The sequence below is a fragment of the Motacilla alba genome, chromosome 1 (genome assembly GCF_015832195.1).
Source record: "Motacilla alba alba isolate MOTALB_02 chromosome 1, Motacilla_alba_V1.0_pri, whole genome shotgun sequence".
Classification (NCBI taxonomy): Eukaryota; Metazoa; Chordata; class Aves; order Passeriformes; family Motacillidae; genus Motacilla; species Motacilla alba.
In genome coordinates, this window is record NC_052016.1 from 83353724 (window position 1) to 83361880 (window position 8157).

Sequence of the window (8157 nt, forward strand, 5' to 3'; positions counted from 1 at the left end):
GGTTTCAAGTTTAAGGAGTTTGTTCAGATGCCTACAGGTTGCTATCTAACATCACTTGAAACAGTTTAAGTTCGCCAAGGCATCTGCCCAGAGCCAGCAGATATGACAGGACCTGCAGAGCCCTGCATCCTTCCAGACTGGCAATTAGTGGTCCGGATGGAATGGTCTCGTGAACCTTGAATGAAACTAAAGGCCTATGTTTAGGCAAGAGAACCAATTTTCTAAATTCAGGTGAGCTGAATCCCACTCTAACCTGGTAAAAACCTAGATTTGAGCAAACTAAATCTCACCCTGAGAAGGGGTTTAGTTGCTTAAATAGAGGCAATGTTGCCATTCTGGGTATGGCAGGGTTTGGTTCAGCTGCCTGTGGTTACATCTTCTAGTCCTACTGCTTTGGATTTTCTAGAATATATCGAAGAGCACTGGACACTTTTGTAAGGCTCATTGAGTCATAGCTTGCATTCAAGATATCTGTGTGTAGCTGGCAAATACACAGAGCAGCAGGAAATGCGTGGCTTCCTGGGATAGCGGCTGGAGCCAGCGCAGGGCACACTAAGCATCTCCAGTGGCACTGCGTCGCCTGCCTCTGGCTACCAACACCAGCTCTCCAAAACAGAGGAAGCCTGACACCTTCTGGGCGTGTCTATCATTGAACTGAGAGAAACCAGCTCATTTGAAAATGATTCTGTGAACAAATTGTCTGGGTAAGTTTGGGAAATGTACTCCTTTCTTTCGAGTGGACTGCTGTGTTCACCATCCTAAACCAAAACACTGCGTTTTCAAGGAGGAAAAAAATGCTTTACAGTGTTCAACCTCTAAAGAAGGCTGAAGAATGATTTCCAGCTTCTAATAATTTTGTAGTATTCTTTAGCTTATTAACACAAAACAAACCTTACTGTGCATGTTTCCTGACAAGGTAAAAACAATCGCTTGTCGTAGAAGAGTTTAGAGAAATCAACAATTTAAAATTCTGGTACTGCCTTGAAGAGACATTACCTGAATCAGTGCATAGAGTCTTCTGTGAATCATGGAAAATCTATCTGACAACTAATAATTTCTTTTAATTATTATTCCTTTCCTGTGCACCTATGAGAAGATTCTATTAATTAATAGTGCTTCGCTTTAAATCCTGCTGGAACAGAATGAAAATGTGAATTGCTAGGGATTTGATTCTGCTAAATGTCAAAAATTTACCTGCCTATTCAAACAGCACTGAATCCTTTAGTCTAGAAATGCAATCACAACCATTTTCTCTGCCAAACTTCTGATACTTGTTTCATGACTGTATGAAACATTGCAAGTCTATTTTGATTCTTTTGTCTCGTCAGAATGCAAATAAAATTCAAGGAGAATGGAATGTGAGAAAGTATTTTTAAAAGTGAAAATACAACCATCTAACTGTTTGAAAACAACAGATGCTTTTATTTGAATGGCAAGTAAAGGTTCTGGTCGGTTCTTTTACAATTTAGAGATGATATTTGAACACCAGCCTTAGCACTGAAATTATAATGATATACTGAATTCTGAAGCTTTGCTGAATTTATTAGCAAATTTATCTCCTGGTGTAACACACTATTGAACCTAATATTACATTTGCATCTATGGAATGCATATCCATTTACCTGAATGTTTGGGTAGCGTCTATAGCAAACATTAATAAATCCAAACAACAGCTGAAGTTAATCCAGGGAAAACTGTGGCCTAAGAAAATGTTTCCTGATGCATTGCTAAGCTCAGACATACCAGAGAGCCATCAGATAAAGATTCCCAGCTAATATAAAGAATGTGCAGGTGTCGAGTTCTTGCAATATGAGATAAATGCAAAATAGCTCCCCTGGCATTGGGATCTGCATGAGGAATGAAGTTGTCTTATAAAGAGAGGGATGATGGCCCATTTTTGAGCAGCTCGTGTGATGGATGGTGCTCACGTCTGCCATCGGCTGCACCTGTCCAAGCCCAGCCCACGGGAGGAAGCAGAGGGCTGGGCAGCCCATGCAGGCAGGAGCTCTGCGGACAGGGCAGTGAGGGAGCATGAGGGATAGGAGAGGCTTGGAGAAGAGACCAGCCTACTGCAACGAGACATCTTTGATACTTATAGTTACTTCAAGTAAATTATTTTATGAGATAAGGAGCATGGGAGAAAGAGGAGAGGAAAATTAAAGAAGTCCAAGAGCTACAGAATAATGGAGTTAAGAGGAAAGATTTGAGGTGAGTATTAGTAAAAATATCCTTAAAGTGAAACAGACAAAGGTGCCTAGTCTGGCTCCTGATTTTAATTTTTGTGATGAAGTTTCTCTTTTTTCTGGTTAATGATTTTCTTCAATAATGCATTTATTTAGTTTTGATGGAGATATTAATTAATTCAAAACAATCAATACAATTATAAATACAGAAACTTTTCACACACTTCCATCTTTCAACTGTAGCCCTGATTACACTTAAAACAGCAGAGTATACACGATACAAGTGGTTAGTACATGGGACAACTATTTTGCTGCTCAATTTATGAGGCTTCTTTAAAATACAGCCTAGGTTTTAGCATCTTTCTACTTTCCCCCACTGGAATGAATATTAATGGATAAGTTAGAGGAGGTTGAAATAGATATATCTGACAAGCAAGGCAGAAAGCGCCAAAAGGACAAGGCAAGAAATGTGGAAGAGAGAAGGGACTGGAGAAGTATCTAGAGGAACAAACAGAAGTGAAATCTCTGGGCACCTCCCAACAGAAAACAGAACTGGGACAGTCCTGCACTGCAATGCAAACATGCTGGAAATTCAGACTGGATTTTTTTCTTTCCCCTGATGTTGTTCCCTGAAATACTGAGATATTCGATGGACTCCTCCTTGAAACAATTTCAAAGATCCTTAACCATGCCACATGCACAACTGAAAACTGAGGGATTCCATTCCAGGGCAAGCAGCTCCCCTACACATTCCATGAAATGTGGAAGGAAAAAATCTGACATTACTTGGCTGCAAATTGAATTTACTGACACTTTTCAGGCAAAGGCAATATTCCAAGTAGTCATTTTGTTGCTCAATAAATTCCCATTGCCATTCACTTTGCTGTGTAAAACCTGCCCCCCCACCTTGTGTCCAAATGAAATAAATCATGGAATATTAGAGAAAAGAAGAGAAAGCAATTTTGTGAAGTGCTACTAGACATGTGTTTTCCAGATAAAAACCATACCAATATTGAGAGACTGACAGCAACTAAAGCAAAAATGAGCATGAGACAGGCTGTTGTGATGAGCTGACACAAATTCATCTGTCTGAACAACACAATTAAGTATACATCACAAAAGCACAACTAGCAATCCCCAGACTAAGCTAAAAAATTTAGATATAGGCAAGACTGAAATGAAAAGTACCATTTGTTCCCTCCTTTTTCAATTTTAAGTAGAAATATACCTTTTATCTAGATGTTTGTCTGTCCTAGCACAGCCACCAGGGTATACTTCTTTCTTAGCAGCAGATACATATAGTGTAAATGAGAACTGAGCTCAGTAATCTCTCTATATATGTGTCATGTCCCTGATCAAATATTTTTATTTGGGGGTTGATTTAAAAAAAAAAAATTCCATATTAAAACAAATGCTCTCATTGCTTTTGCAAAATCAACTTATCCTAAGATTACATGTGGCAAATGTTGGAGGAAAACAAGGACTTTTCCTTCTGTTAAAAAAATCCAGCTTCTTCTTTCTTGAGGAAGAATTGTGCTTTGCCTTCACAAGTGGTATTTTTCAAAGCCCTGAGCTGAATTCTAAATCCATGGGTTTTGGCGCGCGGAGCGGGTGCACACATCTGCAGGGGAAACAGGCTTGCTGCAGCTCACCCAGGCTCTGTCTCCAGCCTTGGTGAGGACGTGCAGCCGCCTTGGGATGTGACACGCATCCCAACAGCCCTGGAGCTGCTCTCAGTGGAGCTGCTGGTTCACAGCTCTGCCAGACAGCCATGCCAAGGGCACCAGTGAGAGCACAGCGTGCCGGGCAGGAATGCACCTGCCGATCATGCACCCGGCTGTTGACGTCGGTCCCGAGGAATAGGAGTAGATTTGGTGTGCCTCTGCAAGGGCTGAGCACAGTGGCTCTCCTGGCAATGCCCTGGCTCTCCTGGCAATGCCCTGGCCCTGCACAGCCCATTGCAGCACCACGGGAAGAAGCAGCTCTCTGGCAAGGTCTCTCCATCCTGAGCAGCTACTCACCATGGGATGGCAGCATGAAAGACAGTGAAAAAATTTGTTCATACAAACTGGGCTGGAGTTTGGAAGTCTCTGGTAAAAATGAAACAGAAACTCAATGAAGAAGGTTTAATAAGCACTTCAGGCTCTATCTAGAAATGGAGGCACCTAGACCCAACAAAGCCAGTCACCAGCCTCATTGCTGACAAAAACAGCTTCTGAGCATTTAACGTGTTTAGCAGCTTTCCAGTTAACTCAAGCAGAGGAGGCAACTGTGAAACTCTTACAGATACTTGAACAATAATGTCTCCACATAAATATGAAGCCACTGAAAGATGCTTCCAAGTAGAAGGCATGCAGGGGGAACAAAATGAAAGAAATCTCAGGAAACCTTCTTCTAAGTAAGAAATAAAAAATATTTGGTAAGAGACAGAATAGACCAAACAGAGATGGATGGCAGGGAAACAGGCCTGGAAGCAGCCTGGATGTAGCAATGAAATCACCCAGTGAAGGAAGCTGCAAGGGAGATTTTGTGGTTTTACCACTGAATATTTAATCATTTGTCTCCCAGTCATAAATCCACATAACACAACTCACCATTTCCAGAACAGACAGCTGAGCTCTCTGCTACACAGTCACAGAAAATCAGGAGCCACAGAAGGAGATCCATGACAGGCAAAACTATGGTGCTGGAAAGGATCTTTTTAATCTAATCTGTGAGAAAGCCTGAGGACAGAGATAAGGGCTGGAGACCCCATGACTGCCTCCTTTATTCAGGGACTTGGAAGTGCTGCCAAAGGCAATGGCTGCAGTCCATCCATACTTTCTTTCCCTCTTGTCTGTTGAAGTTGCTCCAGGGTTCATCAGTTTGTCAAGAGGCCAGAGAGAATAAGGCAAGGAAGGAAGGAGACAAACAGGGATAGATTATGTGATGTGGAAGAGACCTGACCACTTATTTGGTCTCTACTGAAAAGCTTGGTGTGTTGAGGTTTCTCACAGATTTGCTAGCTTTGTCACTATCCTGCAAAACCCATCTGCCCTGGCCCAAGGACAGAGGAGGTCTCTGAAGTGGGAACACATCGCAATGGTAACATCATCACAAGTGCAGACAGGATTCATTAAGAAGATCAGGATAGGCAAAATAACCTGCAGATTCTGCAGTTTGGTGAATACCTGGAGCTTTCTTTTAATGTTTCATCCATACCCTGCTGGTCTTGGAGCATGGTTTTGGATCTATACAGTGCAATGGTTAATATGTTGTCTTAATTTGTATAGAGGTACTTTTGCTGTCCATGGAACATGAATGCCCCTTTACAAGAAGAAGCTGGTGTGTAAAAAAGATGTGCACCATTGGTGCACATTGGTGCACAACTTTGTCTGGCCACCCAGGTCTTGGAAAGCCTTGTTTCAGTAAAAAGCTCTAGATAATGAATACCTGCTGTCTCTCAGCTGCAGGAGCCCTGAAGCAGAGCAGGATCATAGACACAGCTTTGTTCATAACCTGATTCAGTGCAGGCACCTGTGTGCAGGGCACATCACTGGCTGCATGCACTGCACAACAGGGCACAGCCAGTATTTCAGGAAAAAAATTTCCTTCCTGGTAGCTATCAGCCTACATGCCTATTTCTGTAAGTGTATACCTTCCCTACTAAATTTAGCTGAAAGTCTTTCAATCTGCTTCTTTTCTTTCTCTTTTCTGCCATCACAACCATAGGCATGTTGAAAAATTAAAATTAAAATTTTACAGTAATAGCCATGAGACATGGTAGCTTTACATCACTTCTTTCCTAAATCAGGACAAAATTGGAAGACATTCCATTTCAAGCATTTAGCTAAATAGACAGGAATGAGATTTAATTTTGTTCAGAAAACAGGGTCTCACTAATTCCTTAAGAATAATTTCATGATAATCATTCTCAAAAAAGCACAGGCTAGGACTGACAGAAATGATGTGGCTTTCATCAGCTCACTGCAGTGTCAAAATTTAGGCACCTAACCTACTGAGTGGCTCAGAAAGAGACATTAGCTGCCCACAGATCCAGTACAGCCAGGTGAGAGAGCAATTAGCTAGTGACCAGAGAGTATTAAACTCCTCAGAAAGATGATCCACTCAAAAGCCCTACATACAAAGCTGAAAGCTGCATGGGTCTAGCTAACAAAAAAGGCTGAAGGGATGGGATATTTTTGAGTACTTCTCCAGAGCTCAAACATCTCATTTGTAGTTCCTGTGTGTATTTTCTCAGAAGAAAGCAGCAATTCAGTTAGAATTATTTTAGAGGGGGCAGGGGTGGTGATGATTACACCCATCTCTGCTTGAAGACATTCAGCAGTGCACCTCCCATCTGTTAGCTAAATGCCTTGAGTAAAAAGCACACAAAGACAGATGTGGTGGTCCTTCATCTTTCCTCCCTGGGCTGGACTGGGTGGCTGTGTAATTATGAATGTGAAGGGGAGAAGTGAAGGGCAGAGGTAGTCCATGGGCACCAGCTGAGGTTATGCTTTGCACTGATTTGTAGAATGAAAATCCCAGGGTGTACTGGGCTAGGTGGAGATTTGGGATACTATGTTTTCAGCATTCTTTCTATCAGTTTAGGCATCTGTGGGAGCTTTTGAGCATCCCTCTTCTTCCCACCCCAGCAGCCTCAGGATAACCTAGAGATGGTAGATATTTAATACCACCTGCATAAAACAGCAACAAAAACTGCATTTTGTGTTGTTTGGGATGAATGGAATATTAAAACATGTAAAACCAACTTTTACAGTCAGACTTATTGCAGGATTTCCTCCATCCATTCTTTAAAGTGCCCATGCTCGGTTTCCTTTCTTTTTAAGCATTTCACACAAAGATGGCTTGTGCTTCTTTCCTTCACCAAAGACACAACTTTTCTTGGTTGCTAGAACAATACTGTACTTTTTAAAGAGGGAGAAAAAGAGCTTTCTGGTGTTACCAGTAATATTCCAGTAAGCCACGAGAGGGCAGGTTGTGCTCTCGATACAGCTGCAGATTTTTATAAGCAGCTGTTAAGTCCCCTCACATTTTTAAAGCCCTAATTACCAAACTAAGCTCCAGCCAGTGAAAAGAGGCATGCATGAGTCTTTGACCCTAGTACTTGTTATGTGCATCAATCTAATGCCCTCATTGCTCTTCTTCAGGAAAGGAAAATACCTTTCCACTGAGTTTACATGTGAGACGAGAACCCTCCTTTGCTTTACCCACAGGCTCTTAGGCAAAATCTGTTCTAAGAAGTTAGCTGCTGTGCTCCATTTTTTACATTTCTCCCTCTTTCTTTCCTTCCTCTACCTTGCTGCCACTGTCACATGCCCATAACCAGGGCAGCTTGCAAAGCAAACCCTTGGGACAGCAGCACCCAAACCTCCAAGCTGATGAAGTTGGTTGGGCACCCTGTGAGCCCAAGGAAAATTCTCATCCCCCCTTGGAAACAGAAATCTAGAGTTCCTCCTAAATTTTGGCATCCAGATCTCATGAAGGACAAAAATGTGTCCATCTCCATTCAACAGCAGCTCTCTAAATTAGTGTTTCGCATGAACTGGTGCATGTTCTAGGTTGTCCAGCTTGGAGAAGAGAAGGCTCCAGCGAGACCTTGCTGGAGTCTCTCAATACTCAAACAGGGCTTATAGGAAAGGTGGGGACAAAATTTTTTAATTGGGCCTGTTGCAATAGAACAAGGGGTAATGGTTTCAAACTAAAAGAGGGTAGATTTAGACGGGACATAAGGAATAAATTTATTACAATGAGGATGGTGAAACACTGTCACAGGCTGCCCAGAGAGGTGGTGAATGCCCCATCCCTGTGAACATCCAAGTTCAGGTTAAATAGGACTCTGAACAACCTAATCTAAAGATGCTCCTGCTCACTGCAGAGGAGCTGGACTAGATGATCTTGACCCAAAGTGTTCTGTGATGCTATATGAACACCCTTGTAGTGCTGGAAAACAGCTGACAGCTCCTTGAGAAAG